At 42.7% G+C, this 21652-nt stretch overlaps 1 non-coding gene across 1 annotated transcript; it reads left to right on the top strand.

The window, feature by feature from the left end:
* The first annotated feature begins 12938 nt into the window (after nt 1-12938).
* LOC141644610 (small nucleolar RNA R71) lies at nt 12939-13045 on the top strand. Its single transcript, XR_012544222.1, has one exon. It is a non-coding gene; the product is annotated as a small nucleolar RNA R71 (small nucleolar RNA).
* Nucleotides 13046-21652: the final 8607 nt, after the last annotated feature.

Genomic DNA, 21652 nt, shown 5'->3' on the forward strand with positions numbered 1-21652 from the left:
CTACAATCATTTCAAAAACACCTTTTTACGCCATTATAATCGCCGCGTCAAGACACAGATTTTAACCCGTCTCGCGCCGACACAATGGCTCTTTCAAAACCCGAGAAAGGCACACACCCCTTTTCTTAAAACATTTTCAAATCCCGAGGACCATACACCATCCCCGAGACCTTGTCAAACATTTCAAAACTCGATTTTCAAAACATACAATTTTGAATTTCAAAAACTGGCTTTGGAAACAGTACATTGTTTTACGAGCCAACTCAAACTCAAACCGTCTTCTGAAAACAAACTAAAGACAACTCTTCAACTGACCGACTTTTGAAGATCCCTATTCTTTGGGAGCCGTCCATAAAGCGACAACGAATCTTTGAAAATCTCTATTTTCGAAAACTTCATTCCACCATTCCAATTCTGCCCCGTGTCTATCGAGTCGAAGCAAGCGTACTTATTATGGGTCTTTACTTATGAGTCGTCTCACCTAGAGACTCGTTCAATGGCACCACGCCATTACGTTGGACGCGAGTTAAAGTCCGGTCAACACCGTCATGTTATAAATCGAGCAAGCACCGAGGCACCACACACGGTCGCCCTCGTCTTGTTGAGTCTGATCTTTTTTCCCGTCCTTTGTGTTGTCTGTGTTTGGTCATTAAACCGTGTCGGATTGAGATGTAATGTGAGCCGTTTTTCTACCTCAGAGCCATGTCCCCGGCTTCTGCTTCATCCAACAACAACAATGACAACAAAGATGTTACAACTACTCAGCTAGCCAGCCTGCTCACCGCTCTTAAGGTCACCCTAGACCGTGTCGAGACCCGTATCGACACCCTATAAAACAAGGAAACCGGAGATCACAACACCCCGCCTTTGACTGAAACTAAGAAAAGGCTCAAACTTTTGGAAGAACAACTCTTAGGCCGTGGTAACAACATCTTCCTTGAGAACAATCGAAGATTCGAAACCGTTGGGGATCAACTACCCGACAACTTTACCTTGACTGATGTACCCAAATTCAAAGGAGTGGAGGACCCACTCAGTCACATCCGAGCCTTCAAAGATTACATGTCTATCAAGGGGGTCAAACAAGAACTCTTCACCTGGATCTTTCCATCATCCCTAGAGCCGATTCCCCGCCAGTGGTACTATTCCCTCGACCCCAAGAACCTTACTACTTGGGACGAAGTTGCCGTTGAATTTGCTAAACAGTATGCAGACAACGTCGAAATCCAAGCTAACACCCGCACTCTTGAGGTCCTGACTCAGAATGATAAAGAAGGGTTCACAGAATTCCTAACCCGTTGGAGGAGGATAAGCCCTCAACTAGTCAGTAAGCCGAGTGAATCAACTCTGGTGGAGAAATTTGTCAACAACCTCCGCCCGGTTTATGCTAACCTGCTGAGATATCAAAACATCAAAACGTTCCAGGACCTACAAATCCTCGGGACCCGCATTGAAGAAGATCTTCGCATGGGTGTCTTAGCCAAAACCACTGGTAGAGGCTATCAAGGATCCACATCGACCGGATCACGCCCCTATGGTCAAACGAACAAAATTAACGAGGTCAATCTCCTCGAACCAACCACAAAGAAAACTGAGCGTCCTCAAAGGGTATTCACCAACTTGGGATCAACCTATGCCAGTGCCCTAAAGAGACTCATGAACCAAGGGAAACTACAACCGATTAGGCCTACTCCGGACCCATCCGAGGCTAAGAAAACCCGTTTCTGGAATCTCAATGCCTATTGCCAGTATCACCAGGGAAAGGGTCATGACACAGAAGCCTGCTTTAAACTAAAACACATCATTCAAGATATGATCGAAAAAGGACAGCTACCTCTACCTCCACCAACAAAACCAAACAACGAAACAAACCCATTGGGAATCCATGCCATCTCTGATGACGAGCTGACCATGGATTCCTCACACCTCATCCTGCCAATTGATGACGACGTGAACACCTTGGAGATGGATACCCCGGACGGGATATTCATATTCAGCGCCACGACCATGCTCAACATGTTCCAACGAGTTGAGGAAGCCATATCCAGTCTCTCAGAAAGTACTACCCGACTTGAGGACGCTTACCACCGGTTGATTTTCAACCCACCAATACCAACAACGCGCCCAAGGGAGGGTCCTCCAAACACCCAAAACTACACTCAACATGAAGGATTGCTCCCGCGACCATCCTGACATGCACCACACAATCAACGGTATCTGGAGAGACGACACAAAGGATGTCTACATGGTTCCAGGAAAGGACAAACAAGCAAAAGAGATCGGTCATCTTACCCGGTCCAGACGCCCCTACCAAAACCCGAACAATTAAATAGTCCTTCCAACAAATGAATAAGTTATCTCAGACGTGGACACCCAACCCAAGGTTCCCGAAAACCCGATCCTTAAGCAACTGCAAAAAGCAAAGGCTGAAATTTCAATTTGGCAACTGATTGCCACATCCTTCGAGCATCGGCAAGCTTTGCTACAAGCCTTGAGAAAGTTGGCAGTTCCCTCTACCTCCTCTCCTGAAGAAGTAGTGGCACATATGACAAGGGATGCCCCCGACTTGAACAATCCAGTCATCTTCTCTGACGAAGATATCCCTCCATTCGGAGCCAACCACAACCAGGCCCTATACATTACCGTACAATGCCTCAAGAAAAATGTGCCTATGGTTCTACTGGATGACGGATCCATGCTTAATGTCATCCCCCTCAAGACGGCTCACAAACTGGGTATCAAAGAAGCTGATTTGGTCCCAACCAACCAAGGAGTACGCGCCTATGACAGCACTCATCGTAAGGCTGCGAGCCCTATCACCTTGACCATTGCAACTTGACCCTTGGAAAGACAAGCCAGTTTTCAGATGGTCGACATCGACGCCTCTTTCAACATGCTTCTAGGACGCCCTGGATTCACGCCGTCAAGGCTGTCACCTTAATCCTTCATCAGAAAATCAGGGTCCCTTTCAACGGGAAAATAATTACTATTCCCGCTTACCCGATCAAGGCTATCATGAAAAATGGAATAGCCTCCCAAGTCATTGAGGAAAACGATAACAAAATTTGGGGATTCCAAGCTGTGAATGCCCTAACTGATGAATCAGAATCCTTTGATTGTGACCCATTCTCCAACCTCACAGTCAATCGCATTCTGATGCGCCAAGGATATTTCGCAGGCTTACCCCTCAATCTGCTTAAGAGCACCTTGCCCCCCTTGAAACAGGCCAAGGTCCCCAACATCCCCTTCGGGCAAGGCTATGAACCTACCGATGAAGACATCCGGGATATGAACCTCCTAATACGGAAACGCAAAAAGCACGAAGTCATCCTACGTCCATACCATTCGACTCTCAATGGATACTTCGTCTACGAGGGAGAATCCGAGCTCTACAACGGTTTTCCCGAGCCACTATATGACTTCGTTTCCAAGGTCAGACACCCGAGTGTATACGTCTTTCAAGACTGCTACTTCATCCTTGACAACACCAAAGCTGCGTCGACCAAATCTGAGTCGACCCCATGACTCGAAGGACAAGCTGTCAGTCTCCTCTTCGGAGAGGACAACATCAAGCTCCTCGGCTATGAGGACATCATCAACATTGCTCTAAAGGATAACCAGTTTGATGCCACCGCCTTAATCTCTGATACTAACCCAGAGAAAGTTATACAAGGCTGGAGGAAAACTATCAAGTGGACCGATTGTCCAGGAGGGAATCTCAAGATTACAACTGGAGAAGGCCGTATGTTCAAAGAGGAAAGTGAAGATGATAAGGAGTCTGAGTCCGAGTGAGAGTCAGAGTCTGTCTTAGCTCCTAGCACTCCTGATATCCCAGTCAAAGTCCCTTTTCCACTGTTTTATCACAAGCTTGTTCCAGGGGCCACCTCCTCCACAGTGTCACCTCTGACTGCCCATGAGCTATCTTTCCTATCCGAGCTTTTTGCTCAGGTCGACTTAATGAACGCTAAGTTTGCTTATGACTCGTCTCATTATAATTGCAATGCAATTCTGAACGAACATGAGGAATTTGACTTGAGTGACTACCCACCTCACCTACCAAAGAACTTGAGAAACGAGAAGATAGGACCCCCATCATTGAGGAGACTGAACCTATTAACGTTGGAACTGACAACACACCTCAAGAACTTATGATAGGGACCACCCTTGACCCCTCGGAAAGACAGCAGTTCATCGACCTCTTACACGAGTATAAGGACGTATTCGCTTGGTCATACAAGGACATGCCTCCGATCGACAGGGAGATTTCAGAGCACAGAATACCCATTAAACCTGGAGCTAAACCCGTGAAGCAAAAGTTGCTCCGAATGCGCCCTGAATGGGCCTTGAAAATCAAGGAAGAGGTAGACAAGAAATCTAAAGCCAGATTCATCAAAGTGTCTGAATACTCTGACTGGGTGGCCAACATTATTCCTGTACCCAATAAAGACGAGAGAATTCGGGTTTGCATCGACTTCAGGCATTGGTCGGGCCCTCTTGAGAGGTTTAGTTTTCGGTACTTGTCGTTAGGAGCACCTAGACTAAAACAATACTTATATCTCCACAAAAAACTCTACTACTAGTAAGGAGGTAAGTAAAAGTCGGATCCCAAGGGACGGGTATTGAAGTGAGATTTTCGATTTCAAGTAGCGGTGTCTAGGGGTGTCACAATTTGGGGTTGGAATAGAAGATCACTAAACTAAATAGCAATAAATGTAAACAAGCAAGATGATTGAAATGAGTTGTAAACAATTGATAAAAGGCACTAGGGTGTCATGGGTTCATAGGGGATTCATGGGAATTGATCATTCAAACAAATTCTCAAATTATAAGCAAGCAATTATTGTTGTGGTGGATCGAGTTGGTTTATATCTTACGATCCTAGGAAAGTTTGGGTCCGGGAGCAATCGATTAGATTGTACAACACCTAAAAGTCGACTTAATCTTCCCTACTCAACTATATGCATGGTCTAATGAGACTCGAGTTGGTTTATGTCTTACAAGTCTCATTGAAAAGGTAAGTGATGGGTAAAAAATGCAAAGTTTCATAGGCTCGCATTTCATCAAACATAACATGTGCATAAGTTGAGATCACAACAAGCAAGCAAATAAACTATGAAAACATATTAAATTAAGCATGAATCATCCCCCATGTTGGTTTCCCCTAATTCCCCACTAACCCTAGTTAAGGAAACTACTCACTCATTATCATGTTGAACATGCTAGCAAGGTTGTCAATCATACCAACAAAGTAAAACATGATGAATAGATGAAGATGATTAACAATAATTAAAAAGGGTTAAGAGAATTATACCTACTAATGATTCCAATAATAAAGCAAAGAATAATAGAAGTACTTGATGAATGATTGGAAGGTTGTCAATCTCCCAACAATAACCCAAATAATCTTCAATTACCCAAAATAAAAGATGAACAAAAGGGAAATTAAGGAAATGAGATTTGTATTAAGACTTGATTAAAAGTTGATTACAATATTAAAGAGAGAATAGAATGATATAAACTACACTAAAGATTGATAAGAAGAGCATGATAATCTAATTAGCCTAATGGGGTATTTATAGTGGGGATTAGGTACACAAATTAGGGTTTACTAAGGGCTTAAATGACGATTAAGTCCTTGAGGAATCTCTTCTCTCAGAAAATATGCGAGTCTCCTATTTGCCGGTCTTTCCGAGATATGTGCATCCTTCATAGAACAAGGAGAAAATGGAAAGTTGTTGTAACACAATCCGAGCGTCCAAGGCACGGGACGAGCGGATTGTGGCCTTGTTGGACGAGCGGATTGTCTGGCTGGACGAGCGGATTGTGGTGTTTTTGGACGGGCGTCCCTCTGGCAAAGACGCTCGGATTCCTGGTCTTGGACGGGCGTCCCGAGGGCAATCCGCTCGGATTCTGGGTCAGCCTCTTCCTTTCTTCTTTTCTTCCTCCTTCTTCCAACAATCCTCGGGGATCTTGTCGGAGATGCAAGGATCTTTTCTCATCATTGCCCAACTACTACAATATGTACAAAGGCCTTCTAGTCTTGTCTTCTCTTTGATGCTTGGTCATTGAATTCAATCAATGTAGCTCTATTTTGCCATGAAAATGCAAGGTTTGCACTCCTTTCCTACCAAGGGAAGAAAACCTCAAAGAATATGCAAAACAAAGGACTAAAGATAGTAAATGACTCAAATATGCACTAAAAAGCATGGGAACAAGGCTAATTCGGGGACAAAATATGCTCAAATAATTGTCACATCAAATATTCCCAAACCGAACCTTTGCTCCGCCGATATGAGACAATTAGCGGGTCTCACTCCGCCCCTTCAACTCACAACAAGACAACAATGAGGTAGGATGCCTTCTTGCAAGGCAAGGTGGGTCTTGCCGAAATGGCGACACATCCAATTAATAAAGCACACAAAATCAAGTAATGGATGCATCTACAATAGAATAACCACTTTCCTCATCTAAGTGGAGGAAATTATCTAAAGGTGAAGCAATTCAAGGGTACACACTCCTTCATAGATGCAATTTCTTCAAACTACTAAGCCTAGAAGGATACCAATAAATCACCTCCAAGTTGTGTCAAGCTAGGGTACCTTTGTCCTCAATCGTTAAATGCTTTCGTCAAGAGCAGACTCCCCATGGTGTTAGAAACACTGGAGGATCGCGGAATTCTCCTTCTTGCCTAGACAAGAAGAAGGGTCGTCCCCTCTCTACCATTCACAAAAGTGGATTCGATGGATAAAGGGATCGATAGTATTTGAGTTTCATTTGGGAGTTTGCTTTTGTTGTTTATTTTTCCCCCCAATTTCTTGTGGCATATAACATTTGAGAACACTTTCTTTTGCCATTTCTTTTGATTTTTGGCATTTCAACACTTGACAATTTTTCAACTTTTGCATTTTCTTTTGAACATTTTCAAAGTCACCCCAATTAGTAACGAGGGTGGCTTATATTTGAAGCATAGGAGTTTTCATTCTTGTTACTCCTCTTTTCTTTTTGATGCAATTTGCAAACTTTTTCTTTTCTTGAACTCAAATTTAAACAATTTCTTTTTGTGCCCATTCCCTTTTGATGACAAAATATGTGGTAGAACATGGATGAATGATGGTTGCATGGTTTCAAGGGTCACCTTGGAATAAACGGTAGCCAAGGATTTATCACACCACAAGGTACTCTTGACTAGGCCTTAAACCATGGGTCAAAGAATACTAATATGACACATCCTAGGGTGTTTTACAAGTATTCTAACAAGCAAAGTCTTAAGAAGAAAAAGCATCTACTAGGGCCTATATACACTTGTCAAGCTTCCCAAGTAGACGGTTTCACAAAATGTTTCCCTAAATGCAACTATATGCCATGATGCAACTAACATTTATACATCCTAATGCATATGCTTCTACCAACTAATATGCCAAATAACCTAAACGCAATCCTAAATTCACATTGTTTATACCGCATCAATCAAAATAATGCCACATAGTCATTAACATAGAGAGGAAAAAGGAGATTGGAAAGATCATACCATGCGGTCTTGAATATCCTCATGTCTCGGATGTGGCGTTGTCAATCAATGTGAACAAGGATGAACTAACCCGATATATACAAAACAATATATACAAGACTACACTACAAAGGAAATGAACATGTTTTTGGTTTTTCAAATTTTCAAATTTTTTTGAAATTTTTGAAATTTTTGAAATTTTTAGGATTTTTGTATATTGGTCAAGTTAGAATTTCCCATCCCCACACTAGTATGGGCATTGTCCTCCATGGTCAATATGATAGGAAATTATGCAAGTATGATGCATGATTTCTAAACTAAATGCAAGCTATACTAAGCTACACTACATGATGCATGAGATTTTGTTATAACGGAGAGCGTAATTTAGATTACCTCCCGTTGCGTATGCATGTACTTCCCCAAACCAAAATAGACATTATTTCTAATGTCTTAAATTTCGGGGTAGTTCATGCACACAAAATGCAATGCATGAAACTATAAATTGTCATTTTGGATTTTTCATGTGGGAACAATAAAAAGAACACCTTAATGGAGCCAAGGTGTTAGTCCTCCGTGTTGCTAGGACTCTCAAGACTATGATCAAGATAAAATAAAAGGTAAAAGAAGTAGACAATCCTCAAGAGTATAGGAGCCTCCAAAGTTTGCTAATCCTCCATCATATCGTCATTGTCATCATTTTCCTCCATAGATGTGGAATCATTTCCACTCTCATCTTCACTTCCACTTCCTTGATCTTGCTCGCTTTCTTCATCATCTTCATTAGCCTCTTCTTCTTTATCTACCTTTTCATCAACACCCTCATCATCAACAACCTCATCATCGATATTCTCATCTTCACCCGGTCTTTCACCACTAGATGTGCTCGGAAAGAAAACTTCCCTATCCGCCCAACTAGGCAAAGGACATGATGGATCAAGTAGTACTTGCCTAGCTAAATGAAGGAGGGGTGGATATTGGGCCAAGTATGCATCTACTCGATCATTATAAGCTTGTTTGTGCATTTTTCTCATGAGTAGAGTCATGTAATCATTTCCTACTTCAACAACTTTGGGTTTGAACTCTTGATATTTGAATGGGTAGGGTGGTGTGACAATGGAGGAGGAGGACTCTTTAATCTCTTCCCTTTGTTGACGGATGATGTACTCGGCTTCCTTGGAGAGTGGAAGAAGGTAGTTTGTTTGGTGAACACTCAATCCGCAAATCTTTGAAGGCAAAGTGAAGGATCTAGCATCATTGGTTAGCCACCCATAGTTGGTGTCAAGAGAATCATGCTTGACCCACTTATACTTGTTAATCATGGTGTCCATATCAATGAGATGGCCCCCTATGATCGCCACATAGGTGTTATCTTTGCTGAAATTTGGGTCAAAGTGTTTGGCCAAGAGAGTAACTAGACCTCCATTTACAATATGAGCGGTGCCTTCCTTACCACAATCGACATTAAGCCATCTTTCCATCAAAAGTCTTACAGCATTGTATGGCTTAGCGAATTCCCTTCCTATATTCAAGGCCGACTCAAGTAGAACACAATCGAGCTTGGCAAAATGATTAGTGCCTTTTCTTGCTATTATAGTATTCCCGATGACCTTGTGCCACACTCTAATGCCCGAATGGTGGACTAATAGAGCACGACAAGCATGAAAGCTCACAAATTTCTTCCCGAAAATTGCCTCCCAAAGAGGAGCGGGGTCATACTTTTCGGGCATCTTGTGATAATATGGTGCATCAGTAAGGCCTAATATCTTACTCAAAACATCAAAAGTGATGCGCCTATTCACATTTGCAAGACGAAACTCGATGTATTCTCTAGTCTCTACCTTAGTAACTTTCATTGAACTTATGAATTCCAAGGTAAGGGAGGGGTACGTCAATTCTCTCATGGTAAACAATTTACCCAATCCCATGGCTTCAAAGAAAGCTTTTGTTTGTTCAAGGACACCCAATTTGTTCAAGGCATCTTCACAAATGAATTTGGTGGGCAAAATGGCTTTCTTAGCATACTTGGCAAATGTATCCCTATGGGAGTCGGAAATGAAAATTACCTCCGGATAGTTAGATAATTGAGCGATTTCCGGAGTTGTTGATGTTGTAGCTTCCAAGGGAGGATCTTGTTGTTGTTGAACTTCCAAGTTTGCATTAGAAACCACCATAGCCATATAAGCTTTCTTTGCTTGAAGAGTTTATTGCCTTTTTGAAATTGTCTTTGCTTTGAGTGCATTTGTTGCTCCTTTTGTTCTTGCCATTGTTGATTACACCAAGAAAAGATTGAAAATCTTCAATTTCTAATTATGCCCAAATCGATTTAAGATGAAAGGATTTTGCTCTGTATTTCAAAAATCGACTCAAAGGTTGAAGATTTTGGTGCTTTAATCAAATTATTGTTGCAAAAGGAGTGATTAATTCTTGTTGTGAGGAAGTTTTGATTTGTTTTTGTTGAATTTGGTTGAGGAAATCTTGTTTTTGGTGATGTAAAGGATGAGGGTTTTGGGGTTTATGTGTAGTGTTTGAATGTTTGAATGAATGAAATGAATGTGGGAAGGGGGTTTAAAATACCCAAAAAATTCAAAACCGCAGGGGAAAGAAGAGCGGATTCCCGTCGGGACGCTCAAATTCTGCTCAAATGGGCTTCAGGAAAACTCGCCTTAAGACGAGCGTCTTTCAGAGAAGACGAGCGGATTCTGCAATGTAGGACGAGCGGCTTTCCTCAAAGACGAGCGGATTCTGTTACAGGAACTTTGCTTAATGTGCACTAGCATAAAGACGAGTGTCTTTCTACAAAGACGAGCGGCCAGTTTCAGACGAGCGTCTTCTCAGCTGGGACGCTCGGATTCTCTTACAGACCAAAATTTTTGATTTTTGCAGCTCAAAAAGACGAACGGATTCCTCCTTGGACGCTCGGATTCCTGTAAGACGAGCGGATTACCCATAAGCCGCTCGGATTCCTTCTGGTCTACCCGGATTCAGGTCCATCCGTGCACTTGCATAACCCGTGTCATTTTCATTCTTCAAATCCCGGGTTCTTCATTGTAGGGGCACTACAAAGGCATGAATAGCCTAGGCAATTGCTATCCCCACACTAAGTTAAAGCACTACACATCAATAAAATCATTAGTCCCTCCTTAACTTCTCTCAAAAATGATAAATATCTTGATCAATGTATAAAAATATAAATCCAAAAATGACAAAAATGCAATGTGAAAATTAAAATGCAAGTTAGGGAGTTAGAATATTTACAAATGGTGGTTTGGAGAGGCTCCACCGAACTCTCATCTTATGTGAGATGTCATGGGGGCATGTTCAAGGTGTTGTTGATGTTACTCAACACCTTGAAGAAGTAGTCAAAAGCTTGTTCATTATCATGATAAAGATCCTCAATAGATCTTTGCACTTGTTGTCCTTCATGTTGGTCTTGATTGATAGCATTCCCAATATAGGGATTGAAAATCCCTTCAAACTCATCATCCCAAAGACCGCAAACTTCGTCTACTTGATCATTAAAAATCTCTTGAGTTGATAGAGACAACTCTCCCACTTTCTTGTTTTGGCCAACAAGGCCATCTTCTTCATTGCTTGACTTTGGTGAGCTTTTCAAGCTCTCTTTCTTACAATTCCCTTGCTCTTTTGATGGACCATCATCAATTTTCTTCTTCCATTGAAATTCCGACTTCTTCCTCTCATCCTTCCGACTATAATGATCAACCATAAAGCATGGTTCATGCAAGCGGGGAGCTCTCGTGGTCTTATCAAGGTTGAAAGTTATGGTCTCATCTCCCACCTCTAGAGTGAGCTCTCCATGCTTCAAATCTATCACTGTACCCGCGGTGTACAAGAAAGGTCTCCCTAGGATGATCGGAATATTGGAGTCTTCTTCCATGTCAACAATTACAAAGTCCACCGAGATGAAAAATTTCCCAACTCTTACGGGAACATTTTCCCATATCCCTAATGGTGTCTTCGTCGATCTATCGGCCATTTGGAGTGTGATGTTGGTACATTTAAGCTCTCCCATCCCTAGTCTTTTACTCACCGAATACGACTTAACACTCACACTAGCCCCTAGATCACATAGGGCTTTGTTGATCGTTGTGTCGCTAATGGTACACGGTATTGAGAAGCTTCCCGGATCCTTAAGTTTCGGAGGTGAACACCCTTGAAAAATTGCACAACTCACCTTGGTGAAGGCGATAGTCTCAAGCTTCCGGATCGATTTCTTTTTCGTGAGCATGTCCTTCATGTACTTTGCATAGGCCGGCAAGTGATTGATCAATTCCGTGAATGGAATAGAGACTTCCAAGTTCTTGACAATTTCCATGAATTTCCCAAGTTGGTCATCGAACTTGGGCTTAGCTTGACGACTTGGAAAAGGAAGTCTAATCACAACGGGCTCCTTCTTCTTGGCCTTTTCTTCACTATCCTTTGAAACTTCTTCTTAAATGAGAGGTTCTTTTTCCTTGGAGCTTTGCACAACTCCATCTTTGTTACTAGCTTCCACAACTTCATCCTCAACTTGCTTCTTTGGTGCTTCATATCTCGTACCACTCCTCAAGTGGATGGCACTAACCATTTCATGTCTTGGGGGATTACTTTGAGGTGGTAATTTCCCCTTTTGTCTTTGTGAGCTTGAAGATGCTAGTTGGGTCAATTGTGTTTCCAACATTTTTGTGTGGGCTAGGATGTTGTTGATGGTGATTTCCTTTGCTTGGCTATCTTTTTGCATTTGAGTGAAAAACTCTTGTTGATTCTTTTGCATTTGGAGGACCGCTTTTTGAACATCAAAACCTTGGTCATTTTGTTGATTGTATGGAGTTTGGTTTTGGTAACCTTGGTTTTGGTTGTAAAAGGGTCTTTGATTTTGGTTTCTCATGGGAGGTGGGGTGTATGTTGGTTGAGTGTTTTGAACATTTTGGCTTTGTATGAGAGATTTGGGTGACATTTGGTGTTTTCATTGTAATAATTGGAATAAGGGGTACCACTCTTGTATGCTTGAAAAGCATTCACTTGTTCATTCGTTCCCCTACATTCACTTTGGTCATGTGCCAAAGTTCCACAATTCTCACATATCCCACTTGGGATTGATGAAGATGCCGTCATGGCATTAACACGTTGCTTTGGTGATTTTGAGGCTTCTTCAAGTCTAGCCATAGCTTTTTCGAACTTCAAATTGATGGTTTCAATGTGAGCACTAAGTTGAGCACCCAATTGAGTAATAGAGTCCACTTCATGCTTTCCTCCTCTAGTAGCTTTGCAAGGTCTACTATATTGTGAATTATGGACCGCCATTTCCTCAATCTTGTCCCAAGTTTGATTATCGTCAACTTCGGTGAACATACCACATGATCCCATGTTGAGAATGTTTCTTGAGTCTTCATAAAGACAATTCCAAAATTGTTGAACCAAGAACCATTCACTAAGTCTATGGTGAGGACATGAGCGACAAGTTCCCTTGAACCGCTCCCAACCTTCATACAAAGATTCTTCATCTCTTTGCTTAAAACCCGTAATTTGAGCTCTTAGCATGTTAGTCTTTTCCGGTGGGTAGAATTTTTTGTAGAAAGCTAGAGCCAATTTCTTCCAAGAGTCAATTCCGAGAGTAGCCTTATCAAGGCCTTTCAACCATTGTTTTGCGGTGCCAATTAGAGAAAAAGGAAATAAGACCCATCGAATTTGGTCTTGAGTTACACCGGTTTGTGAAATCGCATCACAATAGTCATAAAAAGTCTCCATGTGAGAGTGAGGGTCTTCACTAGGCATCCCCCCATATTGGCTTCTTTCGAAAATGAGGATAAATGCGGATTTGACAATGAGGTTTCCGGTTAAGTGTTCTGGTGTGGGAGTTCCATTGGGTAGGTTCTCCTCGTTTGATACGGAATGTGATGAAAATTTGGCATTGTGGGTTGATTTTGTGTTTGGTTTTGTGTTGGGTTCTCCTCACCTTCTCTTGCAAAAGGGTTGACGAACTCAATAGTATTTGGTTGAATATATACAACCTCACCAATACCTCTCAAAGTTCCTCTAACAAGTCTTCTATTGTTTGTCAAAGTTCTTTCAATCTCGTGATCAATGGGTAACAAGTTACCTTGTGATCTTCTAGACATTCAAAATATCAAACAACTCGAAAATAATTAGAACAAACCTTGAGGAATTTTACTTCCCCAAGGCAAAGAAAGGCACAACTAATAATAATCTAAGAAAATCTAAATCAAGTTAACACCGTCCCCGGCAACGGCGCCATTTTTGGTCGGGCCCTCTTGAGAGGTTTAGTTTTCGGTACTTGTCGTTAGGAGCACCTAGACCAAAACAATATTTATATCTCCACAAACTGTTACACCCCCATACTCCAAGTGCCTTACCAGGACCACCCAGGTATAAGGATGTTACCATCTTGGTTACCCGAGGTAATGATAATCAAATAAACAATAATGAAACAACGTTTAAATAGAAATACTTTAGTGAAAGGTTACAATCCAAAAACCAAACCAAAATACGAGTACATGTTCTCAAATCAAATGTCTACTGAACTAACTGAAATGTTTATGAAAACTACTACGCTACAGCGGAAGACTTCTATCATCAGATCGTGGCACATCCCAAATATCCCAAAGACTCAACTCATACCGCTCAATATCTGCTCACCATCCCCGAATGGATCACCGCAGTTTTAAAACAATAAACCGGGTCGATTATTCACATAATTATATACAACCAACAATACAGTAATCAAGATAGCTCAAACAGTCACACACAATCACCCACTCCAATCAATCTCCATCACCGACTGTCCACTGGACCAGCCCTACCAGTGGGGGACCGCAGCCGTACCCACCAAATCCCCGCTCATGATACCGAGCGATAACCCTGTCCCATTAATGTGCACATCCCCTTCCGTGGCGGGTTCCACGAAGGGCGAAACTAGGGCGTGAAGCCACTCCCGCAAGTGACTCCACTCAGCCGAGAACGCATCTCGAGAACCAGAGACAAACAATCACAATTACAATACAACAGCAACAACCGTCTGAATCAATCAACAATCACTGACTACAACACAATCACCACACATTATATAAATACTACTGAGTAGGGAAATCCTACCTGGAAAGCACAACAATCAGACGGTCTCACAGCTGATATCAAAAAGCTTCCTCTACGAATCCTCCTCCTAACATACAAATATATAATCACTACCAAGCATAACATACTACAAAACCCCCAATTCTCCAAATTAGGGTTTAACCAACTTTAAAGAAACATTATAAAAATGGTATATAGGTCTTACCCTCGACGCAAGGATCACAACGGTATAAAGAAAGGTGAAATCCGACCTTCCAAGCTTCGGGATTTGCCAACAATGCGATTAAAGCGAAGAACGTACTTTGTTTTCTCTCTTGACAGTAATTAGGTTTTGAAAAGTGTTTTAAGAACAATGACGGAAGTATTATATACTCTAATCGCATTATTAACAAAACCCGAGAAATCATCCCCCGTAAACCGGCTACTCGATCGAGTAGCTAAGGTACTCGATCGAGTGCCCCCTTACTCGATCAAGTACCCATGTTACTCGATCGAGTACCCAACAGGTCAGAAACTATTTTAATCTGCAACTCGCCCTTACTCGACAGAGTAAGGACTACTCGATAGAGTACCCCAAGACTCATAAATACGTAGTATTAAAAACTCTTAAAAACTCTTTGCGATCATCTCCTACCCCCCTAAAAGAAACAAGGTTACGTCCCCGTAACCATACATACCTGATCAAAAAGGAAAGGGTAACGCTCTCTCATGGTATCCTCTGCCTCCCATGTAGCTTCCTCAGTCTCGTGGTTAGACCAAAGGATCTTAAGCAAGACTGTCTCACCACTCCTAGTCTTCCTAACCTTCTGGTCAAGAATCTGCTTAGGTACCTCAGGATATGATAAGGACTCATCTAGCTCTAAGCTCTCTTCCTCTAACACATGTGACGGGTCAGTCACATACTTCCGCAGCTGCGATACATGAATCACATTATGCACTCTCTCTAACGCAGCCGGTAAAGCCAGCCGATATGCAACTTCCCCAACTCGCTCTAAGATCTCATAAGGACCGATGAACTTCTGACTCAGCTTGCCTTTCTTCCCAAATCTCATAACCCCACGCATATGAGACACTTTCAGAAGAACCTTGTCCCCAACCTGAAACTCTATATCCCGGCGATGTAGATCCGCATAACTCTTTTGCCTATCCTAAGCTGCTCTCATCCGTTCCCTGATCATCTTTATCTGTTCAACCATCTCATGTACCATCTCTGGTCCTAGAACCACTGCCTCAGCACTGTCATCCCAACAAATCAGACTCCTGCATCTCCTCCCATATAAAGCCTCAAACGGTGCCATGCCAATACTAGTGTGATAGCTGTTGTTGTAAGAAAACTCTATCAAATCCAACCTCTGTTTCCAGCTACCACCAAAGTCTATCACACAAGCTCGCAACATATCCTCAAGAGTCTTGATCGTTCTCTCGTCCCGACCGTCATCACAGGATGAAAAGCTGTACTCATCTTCAAAGTTGTTCCCAAAGATTCCTGCAACTCTTTCCAAAACCTTGAGATAAATCTCGCATCACTGTCAGACACTATATCCTTAGGGACTCCATGTAACTTTAGCACATTCTTTCGATAAGCCATAGCTAATTGTGCTTTAGTCCATGTATCTTTCATTGGCACAAAGTGAGCTGACTTGGTCAGTCGATCCACTATTACCCATATCATATTATTACCCTGTTGACTCTTTGGCAAACCCACGATAAAATCCATAGAAATGGAGTCCCACTTCCACTCAGGTACCTCTAAAGACTGAATCTTACCTTGTGGTTGTCGCTGTTCCCCTTTAACTCTCTGGCATGTCAAACAACGGGCCACAAACTCAGATGTTTCTTTCTTCATCCCAGGCCACCAAAACGTGTTCTTCAAATCCTTGTATAGCTTGTCACCACCTGGATGTACTGAATACGGTGTAAAATGTGCCTCTGTCATGATTGTCTTTTTCAGCTTCTCATCATTAGGGACACACCACCTACCATCGAACCTCAAACTACCATCTGTATGAATAGAGAATCGGGACACTGTCCCTTTCTCTACTCCAGCTCTCCACTCAACCATCTTAGGATCCAAAGCCTGTTTACCTCGAATGTAATCATAAAGATCAGGCTGCACTGTCAAATCTCCCACAGCATCCCCTCTCTGCATCATATGTATCCCAAACTTCCCCACCTCATCTCTCAACCTCATGAAAGATAGAGCTGTACACAGGGAATGTACACTCTTCCTACTCAAAGCATCTGCAACAACATTGGCTTTCCCTTCATGGTAGATAATATCCATGTCATAATCGCCAATCAGCTCCATCCACCTCCTCTGTCTCATGTTCAACTCCTTTTGAGTGAAGATGTACTTGAGACTCTTGTGATCTGAAAATACCTTAAAGGTCGCCCCATAAAGGTAATGTCTCCATATCTTGAGAGCAAACATCACTGCACCCAACTCTAGATCATGTGTAGGGTAGTTCTCCTCATACGGCTTCAATTGCCTAGAAGCATAGGCAATCACCTTACCGTTCTGGATCAACACACATCCCAACCCATTCTTTGAGGCATTTGTATAAACCTCAAAGTTCTCGATCCCTTCAGGCAATGCTAAGATAGGAGCTGTGGTCAAACGCTCCTTTAATGTTTGGAACGCCTTTTCACAACTCTCATCCCAACGAAACCTGTTCTCTTTCCTCATCAAAGCTATCATAGGTCTAGCTATCTTGGAGAAATCTTTCACGAACCGTCTGTAGTATCCAGCTAAACCAAGAAACTCCTGATTTCAGCAACATTCTTTGGTGCTTCCCACTTTGTCACTGCCTCAATATTTGCCGGATCCACAGCTACTCCCTCCTTAGAGATCACATGCCCCAGAAAAGCAACTTTCTCCAACCAGAACTCACACTTGGACAGCTTAGCATACAACTCATGCTCCCTCAGAGTCTGCAACACAATCCTCAGATGCTCCTCCTTAGTCTTAGAGTATACTAAGATGTCATCGATAAACACCACCACAAACTTGTCTAAAAACTGTCTGAAGATTCTGTTCATCAAGTCCATAAACACAGCCGGTGCATTAGATAACCTAAACGGCATCACCACATACTCATAATGACCATACCTCGACGTGAAGGCTGTCTTTGGTATGTCCATCTCTCTAATCTTCACCTGATGGTACCCCGACCTCAAATCAATCTTGGAAAAGACTGATGCACCACTCAACTGATCAAACAGGTCATCTATCCTTGGCAAAGGATACTTGTTCTTCACCGTCACCCGGTTCAGCTCCCTGTAGTCTATGCACAACCTCAAAATCCCATCTTTCTTCTTCACAAAAAGAACTTGTGCTCCCCACGGCGATACACTAGGTCTAATGTATCCCTTCTCTATCAGATCATCTAACTGTTTCCTGAGCTCCTCCATATCTTTAGGACCCATCCGGTACGGTGCCTTAGAGATTGGCCCCGTCCCCGGTTTCAACTCAACGGTGAAATCTATCTCCCTCTTCTGTGGCAACCCCGGAATCTCCTCTGGAAAAACATCTGCAAACTCTCCCACCACTGGTATCTGATCAACTGTCGGACTCTCTATCCGGTCATCTCTCACATGGCACAAGATCAAAGGACATCCCTTCCTCGATAAGACTTCAAGGTGACAACAATAATCAACTTAACTTTGGGTTTGACTAGAAACCCACGATAAGACACACTAACACCCTTAGGCCCTCTCAAAGACACTTTCTTTTGATGACAGTCTATCTTAGCCTTATACTTTCCTAACCAGTCCATCCCGACTATCATCTTAAAACCGTCAAACGGAAACTCTAGCAAGTTTACAGGTAGATCAACTTGCCCAACTATCATAGATACATCTCTAAACAACCTCCCACATGATACAGACTCACCCGAAGGTATAAAAACTTTCTCACTTACAGACTCATATACCCTCAAACCCAACCGTTTAACATGACTCGAAGATACAAACGACTAAGACGCCCCCAAATCAAACAAAACAAAGGTATGAATACCGTTAACAATAAAAGTACCAGTGATAACATGTGCATCCTCCTCAACTGCTTTCTTGTCCATCATGAACAGCTTTCCACTAGTCTTCTGTCCACCTCCCTGGACAGTACTGGCTGATGTGGTCGGCTTAGCACCCGACCCCTGGTTGGTGTTGTTGTTCGTAGCTGGTTTCTGATAGGAATTACCGCCATTGCGGTTACCTCCACCCTGATAGCTCTGACTTCCCCGGTTAGACCATGACCCACCTGGTCTGTTACTCGCATAACTCTGTGCAGGTCCCTGAGAATAGCTCCCTCGAGCCGATCCCTGAAAAGCTCCCGGTGCACTCGTGCACACATGTCTCTTGTGGCCCACACCACCACAGCCATAACAGGTCATCCCCCAACTACCACTACCACTCACACGGCCACGCCCAAAAGAAGCCCTAGCACTGAATCCTGACCCAGAATAAAACCCTCTAGCTTGGGTGTGGTTGCCTTTCTTATGACTTGATTGGCCACCACCCTCACTCTCAGCCTTTCTTTTCTCACTCTCTCTCTCCTGAGCCATCTCCACCAACCTCTGAGCTCTTTCAGCCCTCTCATAAGCTTCCTTAACATCGGTAAAGACTCCCACGGGTAACTTATCCATAATCTTGGGTGTCAACCCTCTCTGAAACCTCAGCGCCAGGTTCTCCTCACTCAAACCCATATCCTCAGCATACCTAGACTTCTCATTGAACTACTTGTAGTACTCAGCAACTGACATATCAGATGTCATCTTAAACCCATCAAACTCCTCCCTCAGCTTACTCCTCACATGCTCCGGTACAAACTCTTTCCTCATAGCCCTCTGAAACTCTTCCCAAGGTATAGCAGGTAAGCTCTGGTTCGCATACATCTCCCTAGCACTCAACTTCACCGTATCCCACCACTTACCAGCTGCTTCCCTCAGGTAGAACGCAGCTTGTTCTACTCTCATCTCATCAGGACAGTGAACTAGGTCTAGTATATTCTCCATATCATGATGCCAGTTGTCAAGAAGGTTTGGTTCCCCGGTTCCCGTGTACTCTTTTGGGTTAAACCTCGCTATATAGAGACTGATCTTAGAGTGATCAACCTCCTTATCCTTATCCTTATTCACTTTCTTTAAAGCCTCAGTGAGAGCATCTTGGTGCTCCAACATCTTAACAACATCATCTATGTTCATGGTCTCAGCTCTCGCATAGTAAGCGTTTCTCTTGGGCGGCATCTTGAAACTATATAAGAAAGGGTAGATATAAACATACACACTAAAACCTCAAAACACGAAAGCGGACTGCCCAGAACATACTCGATCGAGTGCCCAAACCTACTCGATCGAGTAAGAGGCTACTCGATCGAGTGCCCACCATACTCGATCGAGTGCCTCAATATCAGACCCTAAACAGACCTTCTGATCTCTAACATACTCGACCGAGTAGCCAGGCTACTCGATCGAGTGACCCCCTACTCGATCGAGTGCCCGAGGTACTCGATCGAGTGCCCAAAAACTCGATTCTGGTTGCAAAATCGTCAAATACCCACTCGATCAAGTCAGACCCACTCGATCGAGTCATACTAACTCGAATATGCTACCCGCATGCTATATCATATCCCAACATATAAAACAACTTTATAAACACAACATTATACCATTGTTAAGCATACCATGCTACTCAATTCTTCATATGATTAACGAAACAACTATATCATGTTATCAAACGCCACATAGTAAACATCCAACATGCTCCTTATTCCAACAACAGTTCTATCTGTCTCATCAATCTTTCATTCATATTGTCATATTTCTACTCCAAACATCCAACAATTACAACATATTTCATCACATCCACACACAAACGAACAAACAACACATACGACTTGACATATATTCCCCCATGTGACCGGTTCAAAATTGTAGGGCGAGTTCGCGACTTTAGGACGTCTCCCAAGCCTTTGCATTAGCTCCTACAACTTTTACCCCGGGTTCATTTTAATTGACTCCTTATATTCATTAGGTTCATTGGTTACAGGTTTCAGGATCGTCGCTCTGATACCATTTTGTAACACCCCCATACTCCAAGTGCCTTACCAGACCACCTGGTATAAGGATGTTACCATCTCGGTTACCCGAGGCAATGATAATCAAATAAACAATAATGAAACAACGTTTAAATAGAAATACTTTAGTGAAAGGTTACAATCCAAAAACCAAACTAAAATACGAGTACATGTTCTCAAATCAAATGTCTACTGAACTAACTGAAATGTTTATGAAAACTACTAAGCTACAACGGAAGACTTCTATCATCAGATCGTGGCACATCCCAAATATCCCAAATTTCAACTCATACTGCTCATTATCTGCTCACCATCCCCGAATGGATCACCGCAGATTTTAAAACAATAAACCGGGGTCGCATTATTCACACAATTATATACAACCAACAATACAAGAATCAAGATAGCTCAAACAAATCACACAATCACCCACTCCAATCAATCTCCATCACCGACTGTCCACTGGACCATCCCTGCCAGTGGGGGACCGCAGCCGTACCCACCAAATCCCCGCTCATCATACCGAGCGATAACCCTGACCCATTAATGTGCACATCCCCTTCCGTGGCGGGTTCCACGAAGGGCGAAACTAGGGCGTGAAGCCACTCCCGCAAGTGACTCCACTCAGCCGAGAACGCATCTCGAGAACCAGAGACAAACAATCACAATTACAATACAACAACAACAACCGTCTGAATCAATCAACAATCACTAACTACAGCACAATCACCACACATTATGTAAATACTACTGAGTAGGGAAACCTTACCTGTAAAGCACAACAATCAGACGGTCTCACAGCTGATAACAAAAAGCTTCCTCTACGAATCCTCCTCCTAACATACAAACATATAATCACTACCAAGCATAACATACTACAAAACCCCCAATTCCCCAAATTAGGGTTTAACCAACTTTAAAGAAACATTATAAAAACGGTATATAGGTCTTACCCTCGACGCAAGGATCACAACGGTATAAAG

Source organism: Silene latifolia, chromosome 2, assembly GCF_048544455.1.
Source record: "Silene latifolia isolate original U9 population chromosome 2, ASM4854445v1, whole genome shotgun sequence".
In the NCBI taxonomy this organism is placed as follows: domain Eukaryota; kingdom Viridiplantae; phylum Streptophyta; class Magnoliopsida; order Caryophyllales; family Caryophyllaceae; genus Silene; species Silene latifolia.